Raw genomic sequence first — 19785 nt, forward strand, 5'->3', positions numbered from 1 at the left:
CCTGCTGTGAGATTCTAGTGCCTGGTGTGATAAGAAGCAAAAGAAGATGCATAAAAACATATTAGAAGTGATTGTTCATGTGGCAGAAAATTCACAAAATTATTTCCAGGAGTGCTATGATTTCTTCTCTGTTTGCGGGAAATAAGTTAAAGAGCATAAAGATTACAAAGAATATTCTATTAAAAGGGCACTCTCCACAAAACTAGGGTAGAACAATCCCATTTGGATAAGCAAAAAGTTTGGGAGTTGGGGTTTTTTTTTTGTAAAACTAATTGTGAACATTGAAAACAGTGAAGCTGAACAGGCAAGAAGTACAGCTGGAATTCCAGGGGTCATTCATCTCTGCCAGAGGGAAATAAATAAATCAATTTCTGTTAATGTTCTTGGGTTTTAGTCCCTGGTGCTCAAATTTTGTAACCATTTTTATTTTTCATTATATGATTTTAATCAAATTATTTTAAATTATGTCATTTATAACCATAACATGTATGGAAAAATCATTTCCCATTCCTTTTTCTCCATGCAGTAATATGCAAATCAATGTACGAGTTTCTTTTTGCTTTGAACCTGGTACTTCTGTATTTCACAAGATGTTTTATTTCAGGAAAATGATCACGAAGAAGATAAATTACATTCTTCATTGCTTTTGTATTTCCTTACTTGTTGTGTCTTTTACTCCTTTTGGCAACAAATCAAAACCATGAGAGGTGTCTTTCAGTTGCAAGCAGAGAGTTTTATATATGCCTTATCACATCATTAAATCAACTCTGGTAGTGATTTCTCAGCTTTTCTTGGCTGTTCTTTCAGTCAGTTTTGATTTTTCCCAAACATAACAAGGTACAATTAGTGCTGGTATTCAACCATTATCTACATCATTTTTCAAATGGGAAGTCTTTGATACATTTTACACTACAGGAGATCTGTCAATTAATAAAGTCAGCTAAAAATGTAGACATTATTCTTAGTTCTAAGTGTTATCTTTTTACACCCTGTTTGGTACTGCGTAAATTTATTGCTTAAAGCTGTGGTGTAGTTTCTTTTGGGGCACATAAGAACTGAAGGTACAAGCCCAGTTGGATTTCTCATGGCAGCAGACTTGTCAGCAGATGTTTATATTCAATCCCTCTCAAGGCATTGAGAGATACCTCAATGCCTTTCAGGGCAGATGCGGTGGTGCTTCTTCTTAATGCCAGAGGAGTTTTCACCGTCATAAATAAGAGACCATATCTCCCACACTGAAAATTAAATATATTTGCAAACAAGCTCTATCAGATCGGATCCATTAAAAGGCAGTCTCTTAGTTAGCCTCATGGGTGTCAGCATGCGTGGTGCTCTGTCACACAAACCAAGGCTCCAGCAAGTCGTGTTGCCTCCTACCAAGTGCTGCTGTTGCTCACTGCTTCCCATATTAGGCAGGGCAGCCATGATAAACTGTCCTGCTCTTGAACTATTCTTGTAAAGACAATGTCCTGACATTTTTTAAGATCTGTATTGCTACTGGATTTGTGTACTTCTGTTTATATACATTTTAGATTCAAAGGTCTCCCCTGTGCTGGAATACATCCAGTCTCACAAGCGAGGTCACGTTAGGGATAGTTTTCTTTGACAGCTTCTTGGGGAAAGGCGTTTTCTGCATTTTCTGTACTGAGCCCTGGGCTACAATTCATCATTAGAGAAATCTTTGATGGGGGCTACTAGATCTTATAAACATGCAAATAAAAGTAAATAATTTGGAACCCTGAGCATATTATAGTGTAAGACCATGTATTCATCTAATACTTTCCCATATTGGGAGCTGCAGTGGTAAGAAATCATTCTTCTGCCCTGGCCTGTTGTGCCACACAGTCCAGAAAGCTAGCCTCCGACAGGGTACTTGTAATCAAAATTTAAAAGAAAAGACAATACCAAAATACTGCCCCTTCAGTGTGAAAATGGAGAAATAGAGGGCCAGTATCAGTCACTGGGTCCTGATCGCAACTCTCAGACACCTTGACATTTTTAGGCTTTGTAAGTGATGTGAAAAATAAGGACAACAAATTGATGTTGAGCATGTCTACGGTATCAAGAGCAAAGCTAGTGGCAGCCCCACTAAGCTGGAGGGTGGGAAGTAGGATCTTCTTGGGGACATGCTGAAAGATTGATTGGAGGTACAGTAGGAGGAACAGAATAAAAAAGAATTTTTCACTGGTAAAAGCTAAAGGAGGACAAGATTTCAAGAACAATACTAATCACATCAGTGAAGGCTGACAGATTAAGGAAAATAAATACATGCTGGAAGTAATTATTAGCTACGGTAAAATCATTACAAACATTGCACGTCACTGGAACTGTCTTCTGATCTTTGATAATCCGGGCAATGAGTCCCCAAGAAAGTGGGTCTTATAGCTACCAGTCTATTCAGATGATTGAAGCACTGGTTTAGGCTTTCCCTATACTGGCAGATACCATTACACGTAGGTCAAATATGTGTATCCTGTTGCAAAGGTCCAAACTTGCTTTTTAAAAAAAAAAAAAAAGAAAACGCAGTGCCACAATCATCTGATTTCAGAACTTGGACCTCAAGCCTGGATGTCCTGCAGCCCTGCAGCCAGCTGAGGAAGGAGAGGACTGGGAATGTCCTGGCAGCGTGCTGGAGACTAAGTTGGAGGTATCGGTGGACAAAGAAATTGCAAACTCACTAGAAGATGCTGTCCCTCAAAGCTATATCATCTGATGTTGAGCCATGGGTATTTCATTCTCTCTAATAAGATTATGGATTTGAAGGGTCAGCTTTGCTAAGTTAGTGTCATAAAAGGTCCACACAAACTGAGCCCATGAATTTTTCCAGGGAATTGAATTTGCACTAAAGAAATCTTTCTTGAAGTTGCTCATTTTCCACGTGAACTGGACATAACTGTGGCAATCATTTTCTTTCTTCTGCTAAGGAAACTGAAGTCACTGAAAAAACTAAAGAGCCTATTCTGCTAATAGACAGGTTAGCATTTATATAGGGTGTCCTTGCAATTTACTTCTCAAAACGAGTTCACTAGTAGATGAAAAGGTTGATAACACTCTTCAGAATATGAATCATACATTTGTCTTTTCCTCTTTGGTGTTGCCTGTAGTGAAATAATATGTGCAGAAAATAAATGCATCTTCTCGAGATGGAAGATATATGAAAGTGCTGGAGCTGGTTTCGTCTGTATTGGGCTAGAGATAAAGTAGGGGCTGTTGCCTCCACACTGACATTGCTGGGAAGGGCACTTCTGCATGTATCTTACAAGCAGTAGCCGTGGCCGCACAACCCCTGCTCAGATCAAACATTCAGTTATCCAAATGCCCCTCACCGTGCCCAACATCAGAACAATATTATTGGCAAAAAGGCTGCATTCCTTTTTTTTTAATAAGGTCATATACTTGTTTGCTTTTGAAATTTTGGAGTGCAGTCTCAAGTGAAAGGACGTAAAAGAAAAGAAAGATATGACTCCCAGTGCTGCCAGGTACAGCAATGGAAGAGGCTTAAATATGGCTTTCCTTATTGCTTTCTTCTCTATTCATTGCCTTTGGAAATGAGGCCAATTGCTCTAGAATTTGAGGAGCAGCTTGTGAGTGCACTTTAAAATGCTGAAGAATCTAAACGTAGCTACATTGAATACCTGCATATACCCAAACTAGATATCTTACATTAAAATAAGGTGATCTCTACAGTGCAAAAACAACTGCTTGGATTGTACTATTTTAATTCAGAGAGTGGTGGTTTTCAGCCCTCCTGTTTAATGACTTTGTAATAGCCTGGGGTAGATCCCATTACTGCTAGATTTTTTCTGGGGCTAACTCACATCTTAGTTTGCTCAATTTTTCCTGGCTAAACCAGATTGGGCTTTAATATATTTAGTGTTTGAAAGGTTGCTTAATAAACACCAGCCTGGAATAACTTAAACTATTATTTTCTAAGACCTTCAGATTTGTCACTGAAAGGCAGTGACATGTAGAGCGACCATGTCCCAAACACCTTTAAAGCTAAAACAAAAGTAATAATACAAATACGTATGTCAAGGACTTGTGTTTTTTTACCATTCCTTTATCCATCCCACACACATTCCATTCTGTTCCAGCCATACTCCTCTGTAACATTCTCCCAACATTTACGCAAATCAAGTAATTACAGTTTCTGCCTTTGATGGGATTGCTCCTGTGCCTCAGGTTATTACATGCTTATCTCTTAGTGGTTTGAATTAATTGCATGTGAACACGTCGATCCAGAAAGCTGTTCTAAAAATGTGTGTTGTTTAATGATGGTATTACAGAATCAGACCAAGAGCAGAACTGTATGAAAACTGGAATAATTTGCTAGATGAAAGAAAAGGTCACATGGAAATGCTTGACGAATGTGTTCTTCTTAAAAGACTTCTTGGTGAAGGAAATTTAACACTCCTGAAGCCCACCTGAAACTTGGCCCAAGGAACACTAAAGGACATTGTCAGGCACACAGATTCAGTGACAGGAAAAACCAAGCCGAGGCTCAAAGGAAGCAAGTGTCTCTCATGTATCTCAAGACTAGGAATTCATTAAAAATACTGAATTAAAAATAGCTGTTCCCAGAGACACATGCCTCAAATCTCAACGTAAAGAATATCTGGTGATGAAAAAACACAGAGATAGACTTCAGGTCTATTGCCTTCTGCTTATGCAATTGCCACACAAGGAAAAAGTCTGTGATCTTGCAAAAATTTCTCTACTTTTCTATGACTCTGCAACTTTCTTTTATGACAATGAAGAAATGAATTTGTTAACATGCAGACTAATTAGACTGCAACAAATGCTCTGACAATGAACATTTCTCAAATGTCAAGTGCCATAAGAAGAGAGAGAACCTTAATTTAACAATTTATTTGCAAAGGAAATGGGTGAAGACCCAAAAGGCCTGGCATGATATTTACTGGCCTATCAGGCGATCTGCAAGTACATGAGTACAAGCAGAATCTCAGATTCTATTGTTATTTCCAGTATGTCATATAAACCACAATCGAAATTTTCCAAAACAAAGAGGGCAATAACCCTCTTCTTGAATTTCCTATCACTGAAATAAGCAGATTTCAGCTGTTCTCAGCTTCACCAGGCTAAACTGAAATAGAACAGTCCCATCTGTAATTATAAATTCATAAATCATTCATCCAAATTGTGTATTTTTTGTAATTCAAGGTAGGCAGGATGTGTTATACTAACTTACAAATCCAATCCATGACCTCCTGTGTTTTGAGAACAGTGCCAAAGATGGAGCTGGAAAGTGAGTGTCTTGATGTTACAAGACACACTGAGAATTTGTGAAATACAGTTTGGAAAGCATTGCAGAGTGGCAGCCATGCACAGGAAATTTGATATGTAACAGATTTAGAACAGTTATAAGGAACAACTTCCTTTATGATGACGTCTAGGAAGTCATTTATCATCTCACAGAGGAGTCTGGCACCTTAAAGTGTTTATCTAAGGAAAGGAAATGAACCCCTGTCATCTAATAGAAACAGTATTTGATCCATTTCACAAAGAAGTACACTGGTCAAAGGAATTTTAAATAATCCGCGACTCCAACATTTGGCTATACCTGCTTCTTGTCTCCAGGAAGCTCTCAATCCATTATTTTCCTGGTGTTTTCCTTTCTTTTCAATTCTTTCCTTATTTAGACAATCTCTGGGTTTGAAGATTATCCAAGATTTATTCCTTTTCAGATTAAATTTACAAATACATCCAGTTCCATTGAATAAAATAGCTGGTGTACTTTAAACATACCAAAAATTTAGTTTCCAGGAAGCAAACTAAGGTGGATTCACTAAATCTTCTTGAAGTCTGTCCTGCAGATTACAACACAAGGCAGCCACAGGGACTACCATGTTTAGTGCCTGATGCAAAGTCCATTAACATCTTCCCACAGTCTTCAGTGGGCTTTGATTAAGGCCTTATCATTGCTATGATAATACACTTCTTAGCTTCAAGATATTGCAAACTCCAAAGATCATTTACAAGCCTTGGAAGCAGCAAGGAACATAGTATGAACAGTGCAATACTCCACTTACTCACAGCCTTAGCGGCTTCTTTGCCAATGCATTTATTTACAAATGATTTGGAGTGTAAGGGGATACAGTTAACTGTGAATTCCTAAAACAATTTGGCACCAGTCCTTTTTCTTTTCAGGCTCCTTGAGAACAGATCTGTACTATAGATCAAAAAGTTCATCAGCCCTAACTGAACTAATTACTGTCAAGAGCCTCTGCTTCCACAGGGGCGGTATCTGTAGCTACTCTTCTGATGCTTGCTCAAGAAGCAGGCTGTGAATCCAGCAAAAGCCCTGTATAGTACACCTTTCACAGCATGAATAATGTTTTTCAAAACAAAACAAGCAAATAAGAATGCATTTTGGTGCTACGCAGAGCAGGAGGGTCAGCATACCAGTCCCTGAGCGTAACTTGCTCTTCAGGTCACAGATTGGACTTGCTGCAGCTTCAGTAACTACCTACAGACCAGTCTTGAAATAGTTCTGGTGGGGGTGAGCGTTTGGGTGGGATTGTCATTGAAAGCTTTACTGAAAGAAGTGTGTTTTAAGGAGGAATTTATTTTTTTAAAATGAGCAGAGAATAAAAAGGGGAAACCTGGAAGGAAAGCATGTTGACAAAAAGGAGAACAGAATGGGAACAGGTTTGATGGGAAGTATAAAATGATATGAAAATAGCAAGAAAGCTCATGAGGAGACATGAGAGCCAGAATGCACGAAATAGTAGATTTATTGGTCCTTTGAGGCAGAGATAGAGATTTAAAATTGATTTGTGAGGGCTGAGAAATCCAAGGAGGAATCTGAATAAGACGCTGAGAATGGCAAGAAAGTATAACGATTCTTGTCATAGTATTAGGGATGGATGAGAAAGTAGGTAGGAAGGAGATTTGGGAAAACACAAGGCATGGCATGTTTTCAACAATAAGCTGGAGAGGAGAGAGCTTCAAGTCTTATTTGCTAAGTCTTGATAGTGATAGCTTTCATATGGAAAAGGAGCAGCCTAATGCAACCCCAGGCCTGCTGTCCTGAGTTTCCAATCCATGAGGGTAAAACTAAAAGACAAGTGTGAAATTTGGTATCTCACAGAAGATTTGCACTTTTTACAGCTTCATCTGCACAGAACAACTAGATGGCTGTAGAATGGATAACAGGACAAGTGCAAAATAGGTCATAGGGAAACACTCAGGCATGGCTCAAGGTGATCAGTACTGAAAGTTGTAGCTACTGCCCAAAAAGAATGAAATAGAAAAAATGGAAACTGAAAAATTGGCATTGGTCTGGGGTCCAGGCAAGAAAGCAGAAGAAATAAGAGTTGTAAGGAGACTAGAAGATATGATTGTTTTCTCTGTGGGGGGAAAAAAATAGAAATTCTGTGAAGCGGAAAAAAATTTGTGCAAAAGTTATTGCCAAATATCAGCTTCTGGCCACAGTACTGTATGGAAATGGCTGACTCTTCATGGCTTGCTTAGAGATTATTGTTTTCTAGTGCAGCAGACACAAAATATTCCTGTGAAGTGACTGATAATAACTGAAACAGGTTGAATTTGTAGTTTTGGGACAATATTGATTGCCTTCTCAGGTAGCGCAGGTGAAGTCTAGATCCTCCAAGTTTCCCTTTCACTAGGAAACCACTGCATACAAGTGTTTTCCTTAAAAAATAAAAATAAATAAATAAAAAAGAAGAAACATCCTAAGTTTTCTTTCTCTCTTTTCCCCTTTACTTAAGTCTCTGTTTCCACAGTGTGTCGTGGTTCGTTGTGACCACCACCGCATGATCCCTTTGAGTTTGCCACCTTTAGGAATCTGCAAAGTTCAAAGCTTGTGATACTTTAAAAATCCCGGCTAGTCGCGACTGATGGCTTCAGCAGCTCCCCCTCCACTTTTCGTGCTGCTCTTGGCTGCCCCGCAGGATTTACACCTCTTGGACTCTTTGCCTTCCCTTGCAGCACAGACAGCTGCTGGGACAGTCTTCGATGCCTTGTTCTTGGTGCTAAATAGCTACTCGGCATGTTCCCATACAATGGGCTTACAGGGTTTATTCTGGCAAATTCCGCTACATATTCACTGCCTTTTTCCTCTCCGATCTGTTATGGGACATGGCCATTGCTGTTATCTGCCTTCCACATCCCCCTATCTTTCAAATAATGAGTTTATGAAGAATGTAATTATCTGCCTGAGTATCTCTCACTCTGTCTGTAACCCATTTGAATCACTCAATAAAAGCTGTGTAAACATTTTTAGGAACTGCCAAAGGGAGGGAAAAAAAATACCTCTTTCCCTGTCCCCCGATCTTGGAAAGAAACCCACCAGACTGTGACAGGTTTTACCTACTGACATTTTTTATATGCTTCTCCCTTAATCTGCAGAGAGTGCTATCTGACTCCAGCAAAATGACAAATCAGTTCCAATTCCTCTCTGACGTAACTTGTTCTTTTCTCTAAATTTCGGTGGGTTTACACTGAGAGCTCATTTGGCTGCGGTTCTCCTACCTGACTGATCTGTCCTCCTGTGGCCTTTACTTGTCTTTGTTTAGAACGGGAGGTAAACAGGCACACGCATTGCTGAACAGGAAAAGCATGCTGAGTCCAACAAGCCTTATCTCTTCGTGTTCCTGCTGTGCCACTAAATCCTTAAATCCACTCTCTCAATTAAAAAACCTCTGTCTTCCCCACAAGTCAACAAACTCTTTTTTCTTTAATGACCTTACTTGGCAAATTACTCCTGTGTTTACTACCTTGGTGAAATCTCGGAGTTTGAATTCCCAGTCTGGCCTTAATTTTCCTTCTTCATTCTGCTTGTGCCGTTCTCACTTTAGTTTCCTGCTCAGTTTTATGACTGTCCTTAACACATTTTCAGTACTTCTAGAACTAAACCTCTTTCTTTCAATGAATTTATTTGTCTTCTTAAATAAATAATCTGATCCCTTCCCCCTTCTCTCTTCACTTTTCTCCTTTTCCCCCAGTAGACCCTGGCTTACGTTTCAGAAGATTTTTGATGATTTGTAGCAAGCAAGGATTCCTGAGAAAGGCTGACTCCTATTTAGCTGCGTGAAATTGATGCTATGGCCAGGCTGCATATTGTTCTCATGTAAGTCTACATAAACCCTGAATAATGCCACTGAAATCAAAGGAAATAGATTTTAAATTGCCTATCTCACATTATACCTTTCAAACAGTGAGTTTTCTATAATTTCAGAGGAAAAGAAGCCAACTTCTTGAGTAGTCTTGCTGAAGCTCTTATTGTAACACTTTCATCATCTAGGAAAACCCATTCAGCCTGCTAAATTGTCTTAGCTAACATGCAAAACTCTGTCCTTAGCAAAAGCCCAGAAAAGCAGCATTGTAGAAAGGAGCTGTATGTTTACCAGCAGCAAGGATGGCAGTCACCGTCCACAGCCATCAGCTTGGAAATGACTGCTCAGCTGCAGGTGATTGCCTCATTTTTCTCTTCTTCACTGACCTTAGCCTGGCCGAAGTGAAGAGTTCACCAAATCAATGCAGGATGGCACAGTGCTGAAGTCCTGGTGTAAGAGCCTCCAAAGAAAGACCTTTGTTTAAGCTGGACAACTTATCCCTGGTCAGAGAGTAAGACAACGGGGAGTGGTTGAATTCTTCCTCCCCTTTTCAATGATCAACGCTCAGGGTGTGAAACAGCGTGTAGCCTGCAGAGCTAGAGCACAGCCAGCCAGTTTTATCTTCATTATTAAAGATCTTGTGGTTATACGCAGCATTTACAGCCTGTGGGATGTCCTGGCAGCCTCTACCAAGGCTGTGACAATACGTAGTAATGCAGATATGCTTTACTTCATGGAAAATAGAAGTTTATGTCATGTGACCTTAAACAAGTCTGTATTAAAATGTCAGATTTTCCTGCTGTTTAATCCTTCTTTAATGTTCCCAGAAAACTGGCTCAGAGTTGTGTGGTACCATAACCTTTTATATGTGTCATGACCTCTCCTGATAAAGCAGTTGATGGCAATTTACTACAAATCCCAGTCAGTCTGAGGCCTAAATGTAATTTTTTTGTGCAAAATATTCTCTGTTCAAATTAATCTTTGGTATAAACCCATCAATTTTTGTATCCTTTCTATTCTGCAAGTCTGTGACTACAGTAGACGTGGGCCTCTTGACTGCTTCAAGGATAATATTTTATGCAATTGTGTCATTTGAATGGAGCCAATAAATAAAATCATTTGCTATCACTTCAGTGTGTCAGACTTTCAATAAATTTATCCAAAATTTTCAAATCTTTTAAAATCTTGCACCATCCATCAATATTTCAATGCTTCCAATTTTAGCATCTGCCAGCTTTGATTGTTGGCACTCTCCCATCACGATCATTTCTACTATACTCATCATTCGGTCCTCAAGAGTAAGGGGTTAGAGAATGTCTAAAAATAACATGAAGGATGTCATTAATTTCAGTCACTTCCCTGGAAATGCAGACACTGCACATTCTGTTCAGATGTTTGTCCACCTCAGACCATTCAGCCTTTCCACAGTTGCTTCCCTTGCCACCAAGCAACGTGGTGCTTGTACTCGGGAGTGCAGGGAGTCTCACGTGGCTGTCCCAGAGCCCTCCACACACTTTCTGCTCTCTCTAATATCAAAAGCTAAATACTAGTAAGATAATTCTGTCATTGCCCGGTAGTGACTGAGAAAATTATTTCCTTAATGTTTTGGTTCCTCATCTACTTTCTGCCTACTCTGTATCTATAAATAGGTTTAGTGTCATTTGAGCAGGGAACTACAGCTTCATGCTCAAGGTTTATTTCTGCTCCTCTAATCAACTGGTAATGGACTATGCTGTAACATTCCTCTGTATTAAAAGAAGTAGTCAGCATTTACTTTTGCTCCAGAGCCTGAAGACATCCTAACTGCTTCAGAAAAGAAGTAACAAACCCATTGCCAGAGAACACGTAATCTACCATCACCACATTAAAGGGTATGTAACTGCACAGAGTAGGTGAGCAACAGAAAATAGAGAGAATGGTTAAACGTAAAAAGATAACAAAACCAACAATGGGATAATGTGTTTTCTGACCAAGGCCATGACCCAATGTCATTGAAGCTATCTGAACGAGCAATTAGTCACGTTCATTTCTTACTGGTTTATTAAAAAAAGATGTACTTCTGAATATTTGCCTGTACCACTAACATTGTTTCTTGTGTACTTACCAAGGCAGGAAATAACTCTCTGAAGAGTTTGGAAAGCAGTAAAGGAGATAGCTTAGTCCAAAATTAATTTTCCAAATGAGAAGGACAAGGCATGAGGAAGAGTGGAGTTGCTTACAAATGAAGCAGAGAACTGTATCAAGGACACCCACTGGTGCCACTTTCTGAGTACCCTATGCAAGTTCACTAGAATGAGCTTTAATAGTAGCTGGGATTTCTTCATAGTGTTTTCTCCTTATTCACAGTTTACTTGAAAGAATTTTTAAAAATCTTTTCAGTTTGACAAACCTTGTCCTCCTGCAGTCAGATTGTTTGAGGTCAGAATTGTTCCTGTGTAACACTGTGCTATCTCTGTAGATGATTGACACCAGGCAAGACTGCATAGCCTTGGCAGAAGGGCCAGGGCAGCACTGCTGCGTTATCTGTAGGAACACGACTCCTTCATTTCCTCATGCTGAGAAAAGGTTGGGAGTAATGATCCAGCCCCTACTCAGCAAGGCCTCAGTCCTCTCACAACCTCTCTAATCTGCAGCATATTTAAAGATCAGACCACCTTCAAAGAATCACTTGACTTTATCTCTCCTAGTGTCTGTTCACACTGTCCTGGCCAAACTATTTTACTGCATTTTATCTGCAAACTCACTGTGACTCATCCTGAATGCGGACACCCCCTCCTACTGCCGATCATCTGTCATCTTTCTGGTTCAGCTCTGTTTCTGTTGCTATTACTGTAATTGCAATGGCATTTGCTGTAGTTAAAGATGACATACAGCTTCCCACAGTAACCTTCAGTTCTCATAATTTCTTATGCATGTTTTATTGAGGATTTTTAGGTCTGGCATTAGTCCCCTCCCCATGTTACTCAAGATGACTATCTGTGTCATCTTGGGATGACAAGGGATAATCTATGATATTGTTTTAATCTCAGTATGTTCAAAATCGGGTCCTGAAAGGAGGCTACTTAATAATTTTCAATTTCTAAATTTTTACTGTTGTGACTTTTTCTCAGGTGTTTGATCATTTTTCACTAGCCACTTTTTTCCTGCAGCATACCTTACAGACCCATTTGCTAACGATTTATTTGGCACAAGCTGCTTATCTCCATATCAAAGAGCTTACAAGTTAGTTAGCCATGGCCTGTGTGGGGGGAACTGATGCTTCCCTCGAGACTGCTCGCATACTCCTCAGGGGGGAAAGCCACCTGGATGGGAAGGCTGTAGAAGAGTCTTAGGAGCAAGAGACATCCCAAATGCTGTAACTGTCTAGCCACACCAGCTGGAATTGATGCCTTGCTGTCCAGAGAACCAAACAATTCTAAGTTACTCCTTTGTGAAGAAGGTATTGTGTACCTAGAGAATAGCAAGAAGTATCCATCCAATAGGGAAAAAATACCTGTAATACTGAAAATAAAGAGTTTGCCATACTTGTAACACCAAGGTGGGAGAGCCTACATAATATCTGACTAATTCTGGAAAAGGAGTGAGTGTATTATTAGTGTGCAGATACAAATTTTGTAAAGTCTCCCTGACGACAGGAAAATGAGACAGACAAGCCTTCTGATTAGGATTTATTTAAAATCTAGGGACTAAGAACTGCGTTTTCTGTGTTCACAAGATAGAAACATTCATATGTCATTTACTGTTTGTTAGTAAGAAATTAAGTGAACCAAGGACAAGATTCAGTAAAGCATGTAAAACCTTGCTTAACCCTATCCTTAAGCACCAAAGCTTTTCAGAGCATGCCTTCTTTAGCCCCACTAAGTCCTATTGCCCTCAGTTTCACATAGGCATAAGACTTCCTATAACTCTCTGTGAAAAGTGATGCCAAAATATACAGTCCTGAACAATTCAGAGGCAAGATACTTTTAAAGTAGCATTAATAAGCTTCCCCACTTTCTACACAGTCATAGTATCTGTATCTGCCTTTCAACAGGTAAGTAATGTTTTGACATTATTTTTTCATTATGAATCTTATCCACAACAACAAATTAAGCCAAAAGCAAACGAAGTAAAAATTACTTTTCTGTTTCAAATAAGAATTCACATGCTATACTAAAGTGAGTGAATCTTGCCAAGAGGTGTCAAGCTCCATCTACTGGCTATTAAAATGAATTTGTAACTCAGCATGCTGTGTTTCGGGTCTATCTACATAAAACAAACAAGTAAATTCATTGTCTTCTAGAATTTCAGTCCAGTTCCATTATGCTATATGTTAATCCATCTTATTTAAATATTAGCTGTATTTTCAAACTATTATGTCATTTGCTGAGTTATGTGAGCATAGGAGAAAAGACTTTCATAACTACTGCATGAGATGTTAGGTTATGCATAAATAACAATTTCCATACAGCTAAACCAGAAAAGATTCTAGTGCTCTGTTTCTTATGGTACTCACATCACAAAGACAGATTTCCACAAGGCTTTGACCTGCCTAGCTCGTACTTAATTCAGTCATTGAAAACACCCTTTAGTGGTATCAAGGGAGGACCAAAAGGTACTTATACCTGCAAATACTTACCTAACTGATTAAACAGGGAGGAGAGATCTCCCTTCAACTGCCATAATGTAAGCAGAGCACAACAGCAGCAGCTGAGGAAATGTTGCCTGCATAAATAGAGACAGTCTCATCCTTTGACCAAGCAGACAAAGGGAATTAGTTTTCCCCAGACATTTGTTGTCTCAAATGCATAAATTCAATATGCCTTTTCATATACACTCTGCCTGTTTTCAAATATAAAATCTCAGGGACTGGAAATAGTTTCAATGATCATTTTGAAGAAAGGCAACGGCTACTTGTACCTGCAGTTTTTATGTCACGTGGGACTTTTGATAACTTAAAGATAACATCAGGCTAAAGTCATGCTGACTAAACGGGCACCATTTCAACTGTGTGTGTTTATGATAAAATAAAATCAGTCAACTAAAAAAAGATAACAGCAAGGCTTGTGTAATAGGCATCATGCAAATTCAAATTACTTTCAAGATACTGAAGGTATACAAGGCTTGAAGAAGTGTTTTTCTCTCTGAATGATGTACAATAGCTATCATAGATTTTCAATCTCATTAAGCCAAAAAATAAAAAGAGGGAGAGAGCGGGAACAGCCCTGCCAGCAATCTGGTGTTCAGAAAATTCAACAATCAGAAAAGGCTGTGATTAGTGTTAATAGAACATAACATCCTATCCGTTTCATGTTTATTTACTTTTGAGGGAACATTCTTGCCTTAAATTGCATCCTGTTTCAAAAAAAGACACTATGCTGAAGTCTTACATTTACCAAGATTTAGAAAGTAGGTCGACAAAGTCCCATTAATGTGCATCACGTGTCAGCTGAGTGGATGTGCAAGCTCCAGTTGTGACTGGGACTTCCTCCCTGCTCATCTGTCCTAGATGCTGCCTTGTTCCCTTTCTGTTAGAGCATTTTGCAAAGCTCATCCTGCACGAAGCTGGAAATCCAAATCCCTTCCCCATTTTCCTGTGGTTTGCACTGTTGACCATCACCTTCACCCTCTGATCTTCTCCTCCCTTAGCTTTTATGATTCTGCCCTCTCCTGGCTAGTTTTCCTCCTTGTTAATTGTTTCCTCCTTCCTGATTCAAGAATCAAGGGGAATCTCACAAAGATCAGCTCTTGACCCATCTTTCCCCACTCTGTATTTATGTATCTAAATATATGCAGTTATTAGAAAAGCGTCCAAGTCATCACGCCAGAAAAATGCTGGTGACTACATAAGTAATGTATCCGCTGTTTTTCAAACAGCTTTATTCTCTGGGGAATCCCATTCCAAAGCATGGGGTCATCCACAATAACTTCCCTATTTTCTTTTCTCAATCTTAGGAACAACAGCAATGTAATTTCTGTCGCTGAGGACAACACTCTGAGCATTATTTTTGACTTAGACCTTTTCATGGTGTCTAAAAGCCCTGTACTGATGCAGCTCAGAAACCAAAACCCTTTAACTGAGAGAGTTACATCTGGAACCTATTCACTTTAAATTCCCAGTCTAATCAGTCCAAAAAGTTACACCCAGAAGACAAGCCAGGTCCTTGGTAGCTGAACTTCCCAGGGCAGGTTCTTTGCTTTGACACCTTTCTGAACTGGGATGAGTCATCCATGTATATTTTGAAATCTCACAGTGATGTTCTGGATATTTTTGATATCAAAAATATTTGATATTTTTTGATATTTTTCTGTAATTTTCAGATTTGAAGTGGACTTCACTCTTTTTTTAAGTAATAAAGTATTAGCTGTCAAAACAATGGTCAAAATAATTGTCAGCCCTTTTCAGGGCTGAAGGACAGGTTACCCATAAAGGCAAACTTTACTAGTAGTTTTATAATGCTGTCAATGGGAAGGTTAATAAAATTTCCAACTGAAAATACTGTGAAAACATAATCAGATTTTTTTTTTTCTATTTTTCTGTTTATCTTTTCTTTTAGACACATTTCAACAAAAACTCAGTAATAATTAAACCTATTTTGGCCAGCTCTGCTCTTGGCAGATGCTATCGTGCAGAAGGGCATGCAGGAAGGGCACTGTAGCTCTGCCAGCTCAACCAGGGAGCAATGGCATCCCCCCGGCAGAAGGCTACGTCCACTCTAAACTCTGCACCCACCACAACTGGCGCAGCTTGGCAGACAGAGCTCTGGTGGGAACACGCTGCCAGCCAGGTGTCAGGCTGCAGGGCATGCCCTACTCTGGTGCCAGTACCGGACGGCAGCAATGTGCACACCTGTGCGAGGTGCGCCCAGGTAGAGGAACTCCTCCGCTTAGTGACAGAGCTCTGGGAGGAGGTGAGTAGGTTGAGGAGTATCAGAGAGCACGAGAGAGAGATAGACTACTGGAATCGCACCCTACCTTCCCTGAGACAGGCCCAACAGGCAGACAGGATGTATGATACGGAGGGTTCTCTATCCTGTCTCTGCCTGGCCAAACACAGTGACTTAAGGGATAGGAGGCAATGGCGACAAGTTCCTGCTCAACGCAGCAGGTGCGTCTCCTCTCTGACTTCCCCACCTTCCCAGGTGCCCTTGCATAATAGGTACGAGGCTCTGCAAGTAGAACCGAACAATGATGAGTATGGTGGTTCATCTAGCTTGGAGGTGTCGCCAAGGTTAAGTCAGCCTATGCCCTGTGTCAAAACTGCTTCTGAAAAGAAAAAAAGATGGGTCATTGTCATAGGAGACCCCCTTCTGAAGGGAACAGAAGGCCCAATATGCAGACCGGACCCACTTCTTAGGGAAGTCTGCTGCCTCCCTGGAGCCCAGGTTAAAGATGTGAAGAGAAAGCTTCCTACTCCGGTATGGCCCTCAGATTACTGTCCATTATAGATTTTTCAGGTAGGCAGCAATGAAGGTGCAACAAGAAGTCTGAGGGCAATCAAGAGAGACTTCAGGGCCTTGGAACGACTGGTTAAGAGATCAGGAGCACAAGTAGTGTTCTCCTCTATCCTTCCAGTTGCAGGGAATAATGAGGGAAGGAGCAGGAAGAACCAGCACATCAATACCTGGCTCTAAGCCTGGTGTCACTGGCAGAATTTTGGGTTTTTTGATCATGGGTCAGTCTACACAACACCAGGCCTGCTGGCGACAGACGGGGTACGCCTGTCTCAAAGGGGGAAAAGGATCTTTGCACAGGAGTTAGCAGGGTTCATTAAAAGAGCTTTAAACTAGATTTGAAGGGGAAAAAGGATAAAACCAGGCTTGCTAGAGATAAGCCTGGGGGTGGCACGCCAATGTTTGAGGGATGGTGTGCTAGATGGTCCTTTGGTCTGCCGTCTCAGTGGAGGTAGGGGATGGAGATCCATGCAGCAGCAAAGACACAAGGGTTATTGATGTGTTAGAACCCACAGAAGCACCTGAGAGTGGTCACATAGGAATTAGGGTTTCTCCCCCCAAAAAGGTGGTGGGATCAATAACCCAACTGAAGTGCATCTACACCAATGCATGCAGCATGGGCAACAAACAGGAGGAGCTGGAAGCCACTGTGCAGCAGGAAAACTATGATATAGTTGCCATTACAGAAACATGGTGGGATGACTCGCAGAAATGGAGTGCTGCAACAGACGGCTACAAACTCTTCAGAAGGGCTAGGCAAGGAAGGAGAGGCAGTGGGTAGCCCTGTGTGTTAGGGAGTGTCTTGACTCTCTAGAGCTTAATGATGGTGATGATAGGGTTGAGTGTTTATGGGTAAGAAGCAGGGGGAAGGCCAACAAGGCAGACATCATAGTGGGAGTCTGTTATAGACCACCCAACCAGGATGAAGAAGCAGATGAAATATTCTACAAGCAGCTGGGACAAGTCTCACAATCACTAGCCCTTGTTCTTGGGGCGGACTTCAACTTACCAGATGTCTGCTTACCAGATTCCTCTGCAATACTGCAGAGGAAACAGTCTAGGAGGTTCCTGGAGTGTGTGGAAGATAACTTCCTGACACAGCTGGTGAGTGAGCCAACTAAGGAAGGTGCCCTGCTGGACCTGTTGTTTGTGAACAGAGAAGGGCTTGTGGGTGATGTGATGGTTGGAGGCTGTCTTGGGCATAGCGATCACAAAATGATAGAGTTTTTGATTCTTAGAGAAGTAAGGAGGGGGGTCAGCAGAACTGCTACCTTGGACTTCTGGAGGGCAGACTTTGGCCTGTTTAGGAGACTGGTTGACAGAGTCCCTTGGGAAGCAGTCCTGAAGGACAAAGGAGTCCAGGAAGGCTGGACATTTTTCAAGAAGGAAATCTTAAAGGTGCAGAAGCAGGCCGTCCCCATGTGCCAAAAGATGAGCCGGTGGGGAAGCAGACTGGACTGGCTGAACAGAGACCTTTGGCTGGAACTCAGGAAAAAAAGGAGAGTTTATGAGCTGTGGAAGAAGGGGCAGGCAACTCAGGAGGACTACAAAGATGTCGTGATGTTATACAGGGAGAAAATTAGAAGGGCCAAAGCCCAACTAGAACTTAATCTGGCTACTGCTGTAAAAGACAATTTTAAAAGTTTCTATAAATACATTAGCAACAAAAGGAGGGCTAAGCAGAATCTCCATCCTTTATGGGATGCAAGGAGAAACAGTGACAAAGGATGAGGAAAAGGCTGAGGTACTTAATGCCTTCTTTGCCTCAGTCTTTAATAGTCAGACCAGTTGTTCTCTGGGTACCCAGCCCCCTGAGCCGGGAGACAGGGATGGGGAGCAGAATGAAGCCACCATAATCCAAGGGGAAACGGTTAGTGACCTGCTACACCTCTTAGACACCACAAGTCTATGGGGCCGGATGGGATCCACCCAAGGGTACTGAGGGAGCTGGCAGAAGTGCTCACCAAGCCACTTTCAATCATTTACCAGCAGTCCTGACCAACCGGGGAGGTCCCAATTGACTGGAGGTTAGCAAATGTGATGCCCATCTACAAGAAGGGCCAGAAGGAGGATCCAGGGAACTACAGGCCTGTCAGTCTGACCTCTGTGCCAGGGAAGGTTATGGAGCAGGTCATCTTGAGTACTATCATGTGGCACATACAGGACAACCAGGCGATCAGGCCCAGTCAGCATGGGTTCAGGAAAAGCAGGTCCTGCTTGACTAACCTGGTATCCTTCTATGACAAGGTGACCTGCTTAGTGGATGAGGGGAAGGCTGTGGATGTTGTCTACCTAGACTTTAGTAAAGCCTTTGACACTGTTTCCCACAGCATTCTCCTGGAGAAACCGGCTGCTCATGGCTTGGATGGGCGTACTCTTCGCTGGGTGAAAAACTAGCTGGATGACTGGGCCCAAAGAGTTGTGGTGAATGGAGTTAAATCCGGTTGGCAGCTGGTCACAAGTGGTGTTCCCCAGGGCTCAGTATTGGGGCCAGTTCTGTTTAACATCTTTATTAATGATCTGGACAAAGGGATTGAGTGCACCCTCAGTAAGTTTGCAAACAACACCAAGCTGGGCGGGGGTGTTGATCTGCTTGAGGGGAGGAAGGCTCTGCAGAGGGACCTGGACAGGCTGGATTGATGGGCCAAGGCCAATTGTATGAAGTTCAACAAGGCCAAGTGCCGGGTCCTGCACTTGGGCCACAACAACCCCATGCAACGCTACAGGCTTGGGGAGGAGTGGCTGGAAAGCTGCCCAGTGGAAAAGGATCTGGCCAAGAAGGCTAACAGCATCCTGGCTTGTATCAGAAATAGCGTGGCCAGCAGGACTAGGGAAGTGATTGTCGCCCTGTACTCACCACTGGTGAGGCCGCACCTCGAATACTGTGTTCAGTTTTGGGCCCCTCACTACAAGAAGGACATTGAGATGCTAGAGCGTGTCCAAAGAAGGGCAACGAAGCTGGTGAAGGGTCTGGAGCAGAAGTCTTATGAGGAGCGGCTGAGGGAACTGGGGTTGTTTAGCCTGGAGAAAAGGAGGCTGAGGGGAGACCTTATCACTCTCTACAACTACCTGAAAGGAGGTTGTAGAGAGGTGGGGGTTGGTCTCTTCTCCCAAGTAGCAAGTGATAGGACAAGAGGAAATGGCCTCAAGTTGGGCCAGGGGAGGTTTAGATTGGATATTAGGAAAAATTTCTTCACCAAAAGGGTTGTCTAGCATTGGACCAGGCTGCCCAGGGAAGTGGTTGAGTCACCATC

Source organism: Mycteria americana, chromosome 5, assembly GCF_035582795.1.
Source record: "Mycteria americana isolate JAX WOST 10 ecotype Jacksonville Zoo and Gardens chromosome 5, USCA_MyAme_1.0, whole genome shotgun sequence".
NCBI classification, from domain to species: domain Eukaryota; kingdom Metazoa; phylum Chordata; class Aves; order Ciconiiformes; family Ciconiidae; genus Mycteria; species Mycteria americana.